The sequence below is a fragment of the Camponotus vicinus genome, unplaced genomic scaffold, assembly GCF_025532165.1.
Source record: "Camponotus vicinus isolate PSW18456_S1 unplaced genomic scaffold, iyCamVici1.0 SCAF_4, whole genome shotgun sequence".
In the NCBI taxonomy this organism is placed as follows: domain Eukaryota; kingdom Metazoa; phylum Arthropoda; class Insecta; order Hymenoptera; family Formicidae; genus Camponotus; species Camponotus vicinus.
Genome location: NW_028141976.1, coordinates 17,246,133 through 17,262,900, shown reverse-complemented (window position 1 = coordinate 17,262,900; position 16,768 = coordinate 17,246,133). Strand labels below are relative to the sequence as shown.

General features: G+C 28.3%; 1 pseudogene across 1 annotated transcript; it reads left to right on the top strand.

Moving 5' to 3' along the window:
- The first annotated feature begins 23 nt into the window (after window positions 1-23).
- Window positions 24-16,571, top strand: LOC145970930 (aminopeptidase N-like; annotated as a pseudogene). Its single transcript, XR_014438681.1, has 12 exons — window positions 24-279; window positions 1,446-1,941; window positions 2,059-2,520; window positions 2,681-2,864; window positions 4,198-4,348; window positions 5,665-5,746; window positions 10,008-10,366; window positions 12,382-12,659; window positions 13,569-13,744; window positions 13,916-14,262; window positions 14,348-14,417; window positions 16,270-16,571. The product of XR_014438681.1 is annotated as an aminopeptidase N-like (transcript).
- Window positions 16,572-16,768: the final 197 nt, after the last annotated feature.

Here is a 16,768-nt window from a genome sequence, read left to right as displayed (position 1 = left end):
ATATTTACATGACATATATGTATGTACACAGTGAGCATGAGAACGCGGCTCTCTCAAACTCACACAATCAAAAGACCACACACATTGATGCCGAAACGAAAACACGAAAACGCTGCGCAGAGCGTTTCGCGTTTTCGTTTCGGTATCAAAGTATGTACATATCTTAGATACTTTATTACAGGTAATCGATAGCTCCGTCAGTTTATAATAGTCTGTTGAAGCGGTAAGATCGCTATTGAATCTTTTGGATTTAAACTTATGTCTGGTTCAACAAGTACGGTAAGACTTTATACCTACATAAACTACTGATATATCTCCTTTTCTTTGAATGTACGCATACAAAAATATGTTAAATAACAGGCACCTATTTTGTTTCTAAAAAGCGACATTTCTCTTCAATTTTCAAAAGACATATTTCTATATTGAAATTATTATTTTTATCTTCTGTAAATAATGTAGCTAATAAGAAAATAGAGATATATTATAATAATATCATTTAATTACACACACATATATTTGGATATGTAAAAAAAATTTAAATCTAAGCCAAGTATTTTTTAATATTATTATATGTATGTTTAATTCTACAGCATAGCTGTAAAATTATTTCAAATATATTTAATATTATCTGTACTTTGTTTTTAAAACTTTTTTTAAATAAATGCCTAGAATTAATGTTCTTTTCCAACATTACATAAATAGAATATCTTAAATTAAATATATAACGAATGCGAATGAGGAACAAGCAGTAGATTAATATTTCGTTCGAAAAAATGCGTATGCCATAACACATATTAATATCGTTACTTTTAGCTTTATTTTTTCACATTTGATTTGAATTGTTATATCAGTTAAGTTTCAAATAAATTTGTACATGTTTATTGTTCGTCGCTTTTAATACATCTTTCACTTAAGGTCAGGAGGGACATATAAACTTTGAAAATAACATAATAATATAGCTGTTGAGAATATATATTCCTTTATTTCTCATACATTTTGCTTCTATAAATTTATGTAAAGAAGAGATCAAGATTTTTAAAACTTGTTATATATATACATATAAAATTCCACAATATGAAATACACAGAAATATGTAATTGCACTAGAAGAAATCTTAAAGATGAAACTGAACTTAAGACAAATAAATAAAAATTATATTTACCTTGGTATATTTACTTTGTTTGTTCTTTACGGAATTTAAATATGTTCTATATTCCAATATTCATTTTCAAGAAAAATATCTAATATAACGTTTCAATAAGTTTTTACAGTTGTTTTTATTAATGATTTTTTTCTCACTTATTAAAAAACTGTATTGTTTTAATCTTTCTTTAAATTAATCGTATTTCCTTATAAAAATTAGTGTAAGTTCTCTTTTCAAACAACAATCGATTAAATTTACTCTTTTTAAATACCTTGTTTCTAATAAAAAAAGATTTTTATAGATATCCGAGTGAAATTTAATATGACATTTTTAAAACTATTATTAAGTAGTAATCTAATATACATTGCTACAATGGCAATAGCGATTACTATTGATAAGACATCAGAAAGCGCACGGAGCAGTGCATTAATCGACAAATTATCAAATTATATACTGCCGTTACATTATAACGTAAAATTAGAATTGAACGACGAATACCTCATTGGCGAATACGTAATTACTATTTATATTACTCATGTAACACAACAAATAAATTTCCATATGGATCCAATCTGTACAAATGAGAATATGAGATTGGAATTAAAGCCGTTATATAACAGTAAAATGGATTATAAAAAAATATCAACAGATCATATTGCTAAAGATATTGTCGTGCTCAATTTCGAGAATGTCTTGTTGATTGGATTGTATAATCTAAAGATAAATATTAAAATTCCAATTAATATCGTAAGAAACTCTATCGGATCTTCGTATATAAACAACGATGGAAATAAAGAGTAAATAGAAAAATATACTGAAATATGAAAAACAAATTATATATTTATTAATTCTATGCTCACAATTCTACGTTTAAAATTAACCATTATTTAAAATATATCCTTAAAATTTTACAGGTGGTTAATCACAACAGGAGTCCATACAAGAAAACAGCAAATATTTCCGTTTTGGGACAAGCTAGAATTAAAAACTACTTTTAATATTTCCATAATGCATCATAGAAAATACACAATTTTGTCGAATATACCAAAACAAGAATGTGAACTGTTGAATGATACGACGACATATTACGAGAATGTTTTGATTTCTATGGATAATATAGCATTTGTGGTGTCCGAATTTCATCGTATCAACTTGACTGATACTATTAGCATGTGGTGCAAATCGCAAATGATACCATATGTAAATTTTGCGCTACGTGTTATTAAAAATGTTACTATGTATTTGGAAAATTATTGGCAAAATTCGGAGGGATTCTTTAAGTGGACCCTTGTTTCATCTGAAAGAAAAGTGGATCATGTCATAATTCCGAATTTACAAGATGAAGTCAAAGAGATTTTGGGATTCGTCTTTCACAGGTAATATGTATAATTAAAAGAAAAATATATATATATATACATATATATATTCTCTTTAATAAGTTAATGTATTTAAATAAAAAATTATATTATTTTCCGAAATTTTTCATACATTTATATAGCATACACATTAATAATAAAAACATATAATGATTTTTAGAGAAGCAGACATCATGTACAATGAAGAAATGGATCCGTCCGAACGCAAAATGATAATTGCACCCTTAATAGCACGTAAGATGATACAAAAATATATTGGCAACCTGCTAGATCCATCTTATTGGTTTCAACTATGGTTAAATGAAGGCTTTATTATATTTCAACAAATATATATTATCGATGAGGTAATCGTATTTCTTAATTCTATTTAAATATGCAGTCAAAATAATTAATAATACAACAACATAGTGTTGCATCCTCGCCATCACCCGGTGATATCGATCGGCCGCTTAGACAGAAGAACATCGCGGTGGAGATTTAAAATAAGAAATAATAACAGTTAAGATTGAGACTGGAATTTAGACTGTTTGTGCGCGTTGATTAATGTATTGTGTATTCTTGTATATCGTTTTAGTGTTGTGCATAAAGTTATTCTTGTTCTTAAGAAAGTGTCCATTTATTGCATGTGCGCGAGTGTAAGAGAATTACGGGTGCGAGAGAGAGAATGCAACATTTATAAATATATAAAAAGTTGTTAAATATTTGTGTAAATTTTTTGATATTTTTTAAATTGAAAACTATGCTAACTCGAATCATATAATTACTCCAGTCTTTTAAATTCCTATAAATCCAATTAAGAGAAAAATAAGAATATAACATGTTCTTTAAAATTAATATTATTAACCCAAATTTAAATTTCACAACGAAATAAGAGCCAGACGCGAATGATAGTGCGCGTCACACATCTGGCTAAAACATGGCATAATAGTAACAGATTAGTAATAGATATTAATAATAATTAATAATAGAATAATTAATTATTATTAATATCTATTACCAATAGGAATAATAATTATAGATTACATTAATAATAATTATTAGTAATAGATATTTGTAGGCACAATTAGAAGTGTCGTGATGTGGAGTCTGAATAGCTTAGTGACAAGAATAGTCGTCCGGAAGCGAAAGAATCTATTCTCGATCCAGCGACTTTGCCCCATCATTTTTCTCGCCGACACCTTTTCAGAGGGAGTAAACAGAGATTTATTAAAAATCTCAACTTGAGATTTAATTATACACTTATTGTTAGTATGTAGACCAAGAAAAATTTGTGCCCCGTATAAAATTAATCATCAGTTTCATCGAAAAAATTTTCGATGAATCTAACGCACTATTATATGTATCCGCTCTTATTTGATACAAAATTCAAATTTATGTTATTCGTATTGTGTTACACATACACAGCCTTTTAATCCTTAATTGTTAAAATTATTAAGAAAACGCTTTTTACCTACAAATGTTGACAAAATCTTATAAAAATATTTTCTATGTAATTATAACGACATTTAATTTTCTTAAAATATGACACACATTAAATATAGAAACATACTTTGCTATAGTTTCAAACTTTATAATAAAATATTACAATCATATTGAGCAGGGATTGATTATGATTGTTTATATATGTGTCGACAGCTTTTTTTCTCAATTAATTTTATACTCGAAATCTATTTTTAGATTGTGCCAGATTTCCAGATGATGGATTTGTTTATAGTTCAATTTCAACATGAATTACTCGATCTCAATACTTACATCGATATAAACTCTGTTATAGGATATGATAACTATCCTGAAAATTATATATACAGTTTTCTTTCCCATATCAAAGGTATGTATATATATCACATTGTGTAAATAAATAAAAGCTATAATTCGCAAATATCAATATCACAAAAGAATCAGCAAAATTAGTTATATATAAATTTATTTGTAATTCGCAGTTTATTTGTTATTATTTTATTATAATATTTCATTACAAATTAATTCTTGCTATGACAGTAAGAAAAAAATCAGAAACATAAGACTAATTTCTGTATATTGTTTTTAATTTTTACAACTGCAAAAAATGAAAAGACATGAATATCAATTTTTATACGGATGTAATTTATTAAATTTAAATATATTTCATTATAAATAGATTTATTCTTTGATAGACACATTCAAACAATTGTAAGTAATACATTTCAGAAACTAGACATTACTTTTCGAATATGTAAATAGTTCAAATGTAAGTTAATATCAATACTATTATATTGTTTTATTATGATAGTTATTATATGATAGTTTGTCCTTGAAGTTTACTCTATATTAAGCTCAATGCATAGCTTTCTTATTAGAATAGTAATAGCATTTTGATTGATGAAAATGTATTCAACATTGTTATTTGTCATGCCTAAGTGCATATATTGAGTGAATTGAATAGGAGACTTTGTTTTGGATCTCACATTTTTATATAAAGTTATAAATGGTTGGCTGCTCTGATATCTTAATGTTACTCAATTTGTACATACTAAGAAGGCATCTCAAAAGAACTTGCTTTTTCATGTGAATCAAAGAAATCTGTATGGTAGATATATGTCTATTAATTTTTTGTTTGTCAGCAAACAGATATTTAGGTAGAATTGATTTTTTTATTTAACCAGCGAATTCTCTTTAAGAAGGCGCTGATTCGATATCTTAGTTAGATTCTATAAACAAAATTATTACAATTATAATCATATTTTCTTTCATGTCTGTTTTTATCTTCGTTATTTTATTTTTTTCTTCTTATTTTAATTTTTAATCTTGTTATATGTATTGTTATATGTATTTATCTTTCTTCTTTATGTCCTTCTTCTATATGTTATTATGTAATTAAATTAATATAATTACTATTATGACTAAATGGAATTTCCCTTAAATAACATTTATCAAATTTATTTAATCATTTACTTTCTATCTGCTAATTATTATGTTTCTTGTTTGGTTTTCTTTGGGGTATATTTAACATTTTCTTCATCTTTTGTTACATATAGATTTAAATACGCAAACATTGTTATTTAGTTTTAATTTTAAATTTATTTACGAACTTATGAACAACGCTCGCGCGCGATAAAAGCATTTTAAATATATTATAAATCATTTTCCTTATTTGTATCATTACAGGTTCCATCATATGGCGCATGTTAGAACGAATATTGTCGCCTAATATATTTTCAAAAGGTATCAACATATATTTGAACATTCAGTGAGTATAATATATTGTAATATAATAATATATATACATCGTAGCAAAAGAAAAATTCGAAGTATATGATAAGTTTGACAATATGTTTTCTTTCCTCTATTGTTTAAAAAAGATACATATTTGAAGAGTCTTAGATTTATGCTGTTATTTGTATTTATGAATATTTCTCGAGTGAATTTCAACTTGAGTTTTTCTTAAGAAATAAGATAAAGTGTGATCATTTCTAAATTACAAACAATATTAACCCTTTGTACTCGGAGTCAACTTGCGAGTTACCTACCAACAATCACTAACAAAGTCTTTATGTCTTCTGAAAGGGAACATCCGAGTGATTTGCTTACGATATTTTCTCAGAAGGGACATCCGAATGCTAAAGATTAATTCAAATTATATAATATTTCAAGAACCAAATAACATATAAATATACGTAGAATACAAAATTTTAATCTTTGTAATGTCAAAATTATAAAACCATTATTTATTTAACTAAGACGGATTCCATCATTAATAAAATTATAGATGTCAAATTACAAAAAAGTATACACAAGCAGACACACACACACACACACACACACACACACACACACACACACACACACACACATATATATACACACACCCAGTAAACAAAATGTTAAGAGATTGGAAGCAGATTCGATCAGAATCCCACTATAGCTATCTGTGTTCGCATTAAGCTTCTGTTCTAGCGACAGTGTCTGTAAAACGTAATCTGATAACAGATTGTCGGCAGAAACCAAGCAGGGTCTGCGCAATGCGATTTGATGTCAGATTGTCAGAGCAGAGAATCTGCGCACGCGCAATCTGATGGCAAACTGTCTGACAGAAGAAACCGAACAAGATTCGCGCTTACTTATATTAATGTTATATAAATGCAACAAAATTGATTATTACAAGCGCTAAATAACAGATTATCTGCGAGTTACCGGTTAATTACAATTTTCTTCTATGACATATAATGTAATATATGTTATATCGTAGTTGTATCTCTTATAGCGAAGAACTAATTCAATTAAATTAAATTAATAATAAAATAAATGATAAAAGTAAATTTAATTTAATTTAAATTTAATTTTGATTTATAAAACTGGAAATATTTATTTAGAATTAAATTCTTTGGGTGTAGTTCCGAAAAGGTCAAACCCCCGATTTTGCTGTCATCACGTATACTTACGTATTTTGATGCGCTGATTACGAAAATGATAGTTAAAGTTACCGACTATTTCATTTTCATGGTGGAAACCATAAAAAATCGTTAAAAATGACGTTTTTTGATTTTATTTTATCAAATACTGAAAATTTAAAAAAATGTTTCAAACAAAAGTTGTAGATCTCTTCGAAATATGCATTTTATGTCCTATTCATTTTTACCATACAAGTGATAGTTCTCTAGAAAATCAAACTTAAAGATATATCTCATCACACTACGATATGCTGTGTACGATAAGTTAACTTTCCTTTGGCATTACCCAGAGCTAACGACGTGGACGTAGAAAGTTTTTGTAGCTCCTTGTTTTTGTTTTTTTTGTTTTTTTCTTGTTGCTTTTAATTTTTTTTTGCTTTTGATTTTTTTTTTACTTAAAAACTAATGTTAGATGCTATTGTAACTGCTTTCATATATATATGTATATATTTCTTTAATACGTTACATTTTTCCTGGATAACATTTTTTAATATCAATAATTAATTGTTTGAAAGGATCTTCATTCAATTTTCGAACACGGCGACGCCACAAAAATTCGCATAAATGTTCTGCAATATTCTCCTGATGAGCACCACGAGATAAATGTCGATGCATCCAGCGCCAGGAAGACTCAATATTCTGAGTATGAGCACCAGTTTCAGGGTCTACAAAATTCTCAGAATGATTTACCGTTTTATGAACATATCCGTGCTTATCCAAATCGATATAACCTTTCCAGCAATCTGTATGAATCTCTGTTCCAGGTGCCACATGTTTTTTTATCAAAGCTAGAAGAGTATCTTTGTCCCTTTTGTTGTCTGGGCAAATTTCAAGCCGATAATTAGCAGAATGTCCACGATGAATCATTCCAAGAATCCATGACCCCTCAACAATACGTCCTCGTTCATATTTTCGACGACCAATCTTACATTCGTCAATTTCTACTACTTTACCAACACCTCCTAAAAGATCTTCATTTTCGAAGTGCTCATCAAGTGCAGCCATGCAGACTTCTCGACAAAAAGAAAATCTATCAGCTACAGTTTCACGAGATATCTGTTGCCCATCACAAATGCTGCTTTCTCGAATTGTTTGCTCAAACGTCATATTGACCGAAAAACAATACGTTATAAAGATACATGCTGCAGGAGAAATATGGCATCTCTCAAACCATGTATTTTCAGCAACAGTTGCAATATGTCGATATTTTCCTTTTTTCATACAAAGAAATTGTCCACAAGCATGCTGTGATTCTTGTAAAACCATATATTTTTTATGAGTTTTACAAAATTTTTGCGTCGGAATCAAACCAATATCTCTAAGCCATTGGAGAGTTGAGGAACGATTTTGAAGAATAGACGCCAATGAGAAAAAATTATACGTTCTGTCCATTTTTTTATGATAAACAAAACAAAAATAAACTTTTAAACAACCAGTGTTAGGAATGGCAAAGCTCATTTATCTATAATAAATATTAAAAAACCTTAAAAGGCAGGCTAAAGCAAATCAGAACTTAAAGATTTTGAACAAAAAAAATAAAAAAACAACTACTGCAATTGTCACAAAATTTATCTGAAACCAAATGCTGCTTTGCTGTAAAGCTCTATATACACTCTGACTTAGTGAGAAGAGTAGAAAGATATACAATATACTGGAACCTTTGGCGTGTGAACTGTTCGAGACTGTCCGCAGTTTCGGCCGATTTTTGATCCCCCGCACTTGTTAGCTAATATACTATAGTGTTCAAATACATGTTTCCTAATCGCGGAGCCCGCCCCTCGGAGCGGGGAAGGCGGTAGGGCGCGCGTCAGCGCGCCCGTTAAGCCGCCTTCCCCGCGGAGAGGGGTCGGGCGGCACTGTCGGTAGCGTAGCCCAATGTCTATCGCCTAAGGTAGTTATTTTTTAGCGGGCCGCAGGCCGGTGCGGCGAGCGAAGCGAGCCGTATCATTTCTTTTTAGAGTGTTTAGGCGGGACCGTGGTCAATCGGGACCGTGGTCAATCGGGACCGTGGTGAATAACAGTAAAAATGAATAGCACATAAAATGTATATTTTAAAAAGATCTACAACTTTTCTTTGAAACTTTTTTTTTTTAATTTTCAGTATATTGATAAAATAAAATCAAAAAACGTCATTTTTTAACGATTTCATTTTTTATGGTTTTTACCATGAAAATGAAGTAGTCGGTAACTTTAACTATCATTTTCGTAATCAGCGCATCAAAATACGTAAGTATAAGTGATGATAGCAAAATCGGAGGTTTGACCTTTTCGGAACTCCATCCAATTCTTTTTTACGCATCAAATAGGCAGTAAATGAATAATTTTCCATTTATCTTATTGATTTCAATCAGTTTAATATTCTAAAACTCATCTACTTCTATCAGAAATTAAAGTGATAGAGAGAAATAGTTACTATATTTTTGATCTTTTATTAATAATCGCGACTTTATATATATTTTTGACAGAAATTTGATTGCAAGAAAGTACATACATTACATAGCGGTAAGCGAAGGAACTATTGAATCATGCAAACCCTGTTCCATTTCTGCTGTCAATTTGCTATCAGAGATTGTGTGTGCAAATACTGCTGGTTTCTACCGGCAATCTGACATCAAATTGCATCGCGCAGATCCTATTCGATTTCTGCTGCCAATCTGCTACGATAATCCTGTGCTAATCCTGCTCGGTTTCTGCTAGTGTCCTTCTGTCTGCTATCAAATTATCTCAGCAGATTTTATATCATTTCTGTAAACATTGTGCTATCACTGTCTAATATAACAGATTTTGCATACAATTTGTGGTCTTTCTGCTGACAATAGTTTGTAGCAGGCATTTGGCAAAATCTGTTAGAATAGATTTGGCTGACGGGTATATATTAAGTTATAAAAATTATTATATATATATATTAAAATTTAAAAATTTCTATATATCCTTGTGAGCTTTACATTATATAACATTAAAATATGTAAATAAGTTATGTAAATTGCGATTTTCCTTTTTATGATGCTGATCAAATATACATAGTATTCAACATTATTGTCATAATGTTAAATCTTATAGATATACTGAGGGAAAAACTTCCGATAGTTTATGGAAGGCTATCCAAAATGTCATAGATGAATTAGATTCCGAGTATCAGTTTAATGTAAGAAGCACGGTAGATTCGTGGTCCATGCAGAGATGTTTTCCCGTATTGAATGTGATGCGAAATTATTTAAGCAATGTTACAACTATATCGGTACAATTTCGCAACAAGTTGGATGATAAACAATATTACATACCCGTGACTTATACTACGGAATCGAAGCCCAATTTTACCATAACTTTGTCAAATATTCGATGGTTAACATCTTCCAATTCAAAAATTGAACTCCTTCTTAAGGAAGATCAATGGATCATTTTAAATTTACAACAAGCTGGTAAAAATTGAATGATAAACTTATATTTTTATTATCTATTTATATTGTGTTATTATCTATTTATATTGTGTGTTTAATGTTTATCAAAATTATTGAATTATGATATATAAAATTTTAATTAAAAATGATAAAGGAACATATCAAATCTAACATATATACATATATAATACAAGATACTTCAAAATATACGGTAAAAATTGAATGATAAACTTATATTTTTATTATTTATTTATATTGTGTGTATTATTTCAATATTATGATTGAATGAATCAAAACTAATTTAAACAAAATTTCTTGCAAATTATAGTTTACCAAAATTATTGAAATTTGAGATTTTAATCAAAAATAATAAAGAAATATATCAAATCTTGTATATATGAATATATATATATATATATATATATATATATATATATACAGGGTGACCCATTTTAACTTAGGCAGCCAAATAACTCGAAAAATAAGCAAGATAGAGAAAAATGTTTTAGACAAAAGTTGTATGGTTTCGAGGGGGCCATAAGATGGTATCATTGGTTTGACCTTAAAGAGTCATTTGAAGGTCACGTGAAGGTCACTTCAATTTTTTTAAATGGAATACCCTATATATTTTTGTACATTCTTGTAGCTTATTTCGAGAGCTTTCCAAAACACTATAATTAAGTACCTTTCCGTTAAGTACTTTTTGAGTTATGATGCTTGAAATAATTTCTTAATTTTACATAAACCGTAAAATATCTTGTAAAATATTCATTTTTCGATTATCTTACCTTAATACTTTTATGTACAAAATAATGAGAGGAATCAATTGGTGTAAAGAAAACACATAGTTGTTTTTAAGAAAAAATATGGAATTGTTAATTGCAAATTATATATTTTTTCTTAAAAACAACTATGTGTTTTCTTTACACCAATTGATTCCTCTCATTATTTTGTACATAAAAGTATTAAGATAAGATAATCGAAAAATGAATATTTTACAAGATATTTTACGGTTTATGTAAAATTAAGAAATTATTTCAAGCCTCATAACTCAAAAAGTACTTAACGAAAAGGTACTTAATTATAGTGTTTTGGAAAGCTCTCGAGATAAGCTACAAGAATATGCAATGACAAATAGTAGGTTCCATTTAAGAAATTGAAGGTGACCTTCATGTAACCTTCAAATAACTCTTCAAGGTCAAACCAATGATACCATCTTATGGCCCCCTCGAAACCATAAAACTTTTGTCTGAAACATTTTTCTCTAAAATGCTTTGTTTCCGAAATAATTGCGTGCGTTAATTAAAATGGCTCACCCTGTATATATATACAGAGTGTAACTGAAAAAGCGCTCACGAAGCAAATAGCGTTGTTTCTTATTAAAAATCGAGTCGAAAAGTCCTGAACCATTTTTTTCTATAATGCTTAATAAAGCAGTAATTATTAAATAAAATTGCGCCAATAAGCACCAACCTTTAGCTTCCTTGTTGAAATTTCTTTTAAGGAAATGCTTTTGACCGAAGAAATATGATTTTTAATGCAAAATAAAGTTTTTCACATTATTACAACGCATAAGAATATTGCACGATAGCGACATAACATAGCGCCGAAACGGCGGAGCGTCCATGCACATTACCAGACGCGCGGCTCACTGACGTGCGCCCGTCTAAAGGTCGATGCTTATTGGCGCAACTTTACTCATTAATTACCGCTTTATTAAGCATTATAGAAAAAAATGGTTCAGGACTTTTGGACTCGATTTTTAATAAGAAACAACGCTATATGTTCCGTGGGCGCTTTTTCAGTTACACCCTGTTTACTTCATCAATTGTAACATAGTTGAAATTTTTATTTCCTATTTATAATATGCGTTTTTTGATATTTTTATGCAACAAAGATAGAAAATACACAAATCTCTAAAAATACAATAATATGTTTTTTTTTAGATATTTTTAATATTTCGTAATATGTATTTAATCAATATAAATCAATTAAATGTTTATAATAATCGACAAAAGCAATTCGTTTTATAACAGGATACTACCGCGTCAATTATGACACCAAGAATTGGCTAAAAATTGCGCGATACTTAACATCTGAAAAATATAGAAATATACATGTTCTCAATCGGGCGCAAATCATCGATGACGCATTCTATTTTGCGATAAAGAAAAGACTTAAATTCTCCTTATTTTGGAAACTCGCTATATATTTGCAAAAAGAAAAAGATTATATAGCATGGTATCCTATGATCAAAGCTTTTGAATTTATGTCGAATATTTTCGCATTCTCAAAATTTTACTCTCAATTCCAGGTAAATATAATAACAAAATTTTATGAAGAAATTCTGTAGTAAGCTAATACAATATATAATACATACATATCATGATTTCGTATATCATACACCATAAAATAATTCTTTAAAAATTAAATTCACTTTAAAAATTAGAGTAGAGAAAAAAATGAACTTAATTATATAGTTTCTTCTTCGTCAAAACTCAAAAATTTAATTTCAAAAGATGTTTATATAACTTTAAATTTAATAATTACATTTTATAGATTTTGGACGTTTCGTATTCTTATTTTTCTCTAATACTAATTGTAGATTTTATATTATACATGATATAATTTATATTTAATTTTAGAAAATTTTGGAACACAATAACAATTATTTTCGTCATACTAATTTTCTTCCGGAATAAAATATTTGCGGCAATATTAAAATCTTTATAAAATATTTTGTAGAAATTAACTTGTACTTTTAATTTTATTACATTGTATACAGCAGATATTAAGCCATTTGTAAACGTCTGTTTTATCAAAAATGAAAATTTTTAAAACATTTAAAACATTTAAATTAAAACATTTAAAAAAAGAAGATTATATAGCAAATTTATCGATTGAAACATCAATGAGATATGTATATAGAGCGAAACATATATATATATATATATATATATATATATATATATATACATATATATATATATACATATATAAATGTGTATATATATTAATAATGCATGTATTTGGATGATATAAAATATGTATAAAATTATTCAAATTAATGATCCGTAAATTTGAAAATCGTAGTAATTTATGCTATAAAATTTTATATACTTATTAAAATAAAATTGTCTAGTAAAAATACACTTGTATGCATTAACCATTCTTGTAAATGTGAAAGAATTAAATAAAAAATGCTATCTTTATCAAATTTTAGAAAATGAAAGAGCCGCTTAATGTAATGTGGAATTTGTTCGATGAAGATATCAATGACGATCATGTTAATTGTTTAAAACAAGAACTCGCAAAATGGAAATGTATCATAAATGATACGTCGTGCACAACATGGGCCAATCATCAATTACAATGGCATTTGAAAAATCCCGAAGAAAAGTAATTATTTTATAATACTTGATTCTTTATTGAGATATATTTTATTTTGTGCATGTATGTATGTATGATAAATTAATTATCATGTTTATGTTCATTATTTATGTAACACTAGAGCAATTAACACAATTTCATTAAAAGATTCTTACTTCTCTTCCGGATTGTCTTCTATAGACTTTTGCCTGGATGGAAGAGGTGGACATATTGTAATGGTTTGAAAACGGCAGATCGTGGTACATGGAATAAAGTTCTTAATAAAAGCATAGAAGAAACTGATCATACAATTTTAGAATGTCTTGCTTACATTGAAAATTCTGAAATCATAATCTATTATTTAAAGATAAAATTACCATCTAATTTTGTAATTTTTTGGCAGAATTCACTTTATCATCAATCCAATTCAATAGAGCGAACTGAAACTTTAATCGCTAATATTTTTCTTTCTATTCTTACCAGAAATACTAAGCATATGCTTTTGAAGACATATTAAATAATTTCAAAAAAATTACATATCGTTATAGGTAAAAATATTGTCTTATAAAAATATATAGATATGAAAATTTATTGTTCGTATTAATTAGGAATGTACCGTTTTATTTTTTATAGGTGTGTCCATCAGATTGCGGCTGTAACTGTTATAATTAACAATGTGTATTCTAAAGAACAGTTGGACAAGGTACTTTTAATTAATTAAAGTTACATTTATTTGTTAAATTTGTAATTATGCGCACACATTACGGACGATCTCGCCGATTTCAATGACCTTGATATATGTTGTCCTGAGTAAGTATCAAAAGATTTTAAGTGTCGCTCATTGTTTATTAAAAAGTTATAAACACAAAAAAAGTTCTACCAATTATATTTATAATTTTCGGACACCGTGTATGTTTTACAAAATGAATCCATCAGATTCATGTATTTATGTGTAGTAAATATATGAATCTGGGGGATTCATTTTGTAAAACGTACACGGTGTCCGAAAATTATAAATATAAAATTTATAATAGTATAAATTTATAATTAGTAAATATGAAACGCGTGGGCGGGAGAGGGGTCTGTCCTTCCCCTACACTGCATCCTAAAAAAAACTTCTATTTTGTACAATACAAAAACACGATGCAATTTGAAAGTTATATAAGGAATTTCAAAACCCAATTTTAATTGTAAATACAAAATAGGTTTTGGATAGATTATATCTTCCAGAAATGGTGTCCCCCCGCAGGGATCGGAGAGGGGACGGAACTTACTGTGTTCATGCATATACTTAGCAAGACGAAGCGAAATTTATTCTACATTTAATCATAGTCTTCGCTTCGTCTTGCAAAGTACATGCATGGACACAGTGATTTCCGACCCCCTCCCCTTATGGGTTCACTCTACTTCTGGAAGGTATAACCTAACCCAAACCTATTTTTTATTTACAACTAAAATTTGATTCGGATTATATTGGATATTCTTCCTTGAACGTACATGTCGCAAAATTATGTTCTATTCATTAAATTTTTTCGTTAATAACTTTTTATTGAGCAATGAGCGACTCTTAAAATCTTTTGATACTCAGAACAGTGACCTTACAATGTATGTCAGTGTCATTGAAATCGGTGAAGTCATATAATGTGCACTGTGAAATTTTTGTTAGAGAATTAATTTTTTATTATACATGTGTATACGTGTTATACGTGCATAGAAGCTGGTAATATATATATATATATATATATGTATATATATATATATGTATATATGTATATATACACATATGTATATATGTATATATGTATATATATATATATATATATATATATATGTATATATGTATATATATATATATAATTATATATTATTATATATTATTATATTATATATTACATATTATTATATATTATTATATAATATATATATATATATATAATATTATATATTATATAATAATATATAATATATATATATATATATATATATATATTTATATGTAATAGATAGATAGATAAATTTATTCTGCCCCTCGGGGATTGAAGGCGCTTTTCGGAGGAGCGTACCCAAACCTCTTACAACATCTCATATAAATTGCCAATATTCAACAAAACATACATAATTACAGTAACCATGTTCGATTTACATCTAACGCACGCAACGCTTCTATTCACTTACAACTATCTTACGTACTAGATTATCTAAACTAAAAGAGAGAGAGAGAACTACCTTCTAGCTAACGCCTCGACTTCCAGTTCCAACATACACTCACCACACTCTACACTCATACTTCCACTCTCTCCCCTTCCTCCCTCCCCCTTCCTTCTCCCCTTTTTCTCTCCAATTCCCTCATCCACCATTCGCCCTCCTCTTCCTGCCCTAACAACTCCCTCATTCTTTCCCACTAGTTCTCCCCTACCTCTCTACCCATACACTGATAATTGGGAGATAATTGGGATTATAGATTAAAATGACTCACCGTGTATATAAAAGAATTGCAGCCTTAAAAGTATAAAAAAATATATACAAGTAAATAAATGCATTTTCATTTGTTACAGAATCAAAGTTATCCACGACAAAATATAATGCATGGGCTAGTTCAGAATTGGCTTTTCCTGACGGACATCAAGTGCCATGAGATAATCCTGAATCTGCTACTGATGAACATCGATATCCTGAGCATATTCGAACATACCCATAAATTCGCGAGGCATACCAGCACGAAAATAAGTTTTATAGTATTAATAATATAAAATATTCCAAATATATTGTGTTAATTATGGTAATAATTGTGTACATATTGTATTGTATATAAAATGTAATTGTATATTTAATGTAATAATGTATATATATATATATATATATATATATATATATATATGTAATCGTAACATATAATGATAATTTAGTACATAAGAGCGCGATATGTAAAAATTATTAATGTAAAAATAATCAATAAAAAATATTTCATTCAAATTTTCAGTTTTCTGTGTGTTTATCATTAATTAAAATAATATAGAAATCGAGACCCTTTAAATGCTCTATTTTATATGAATG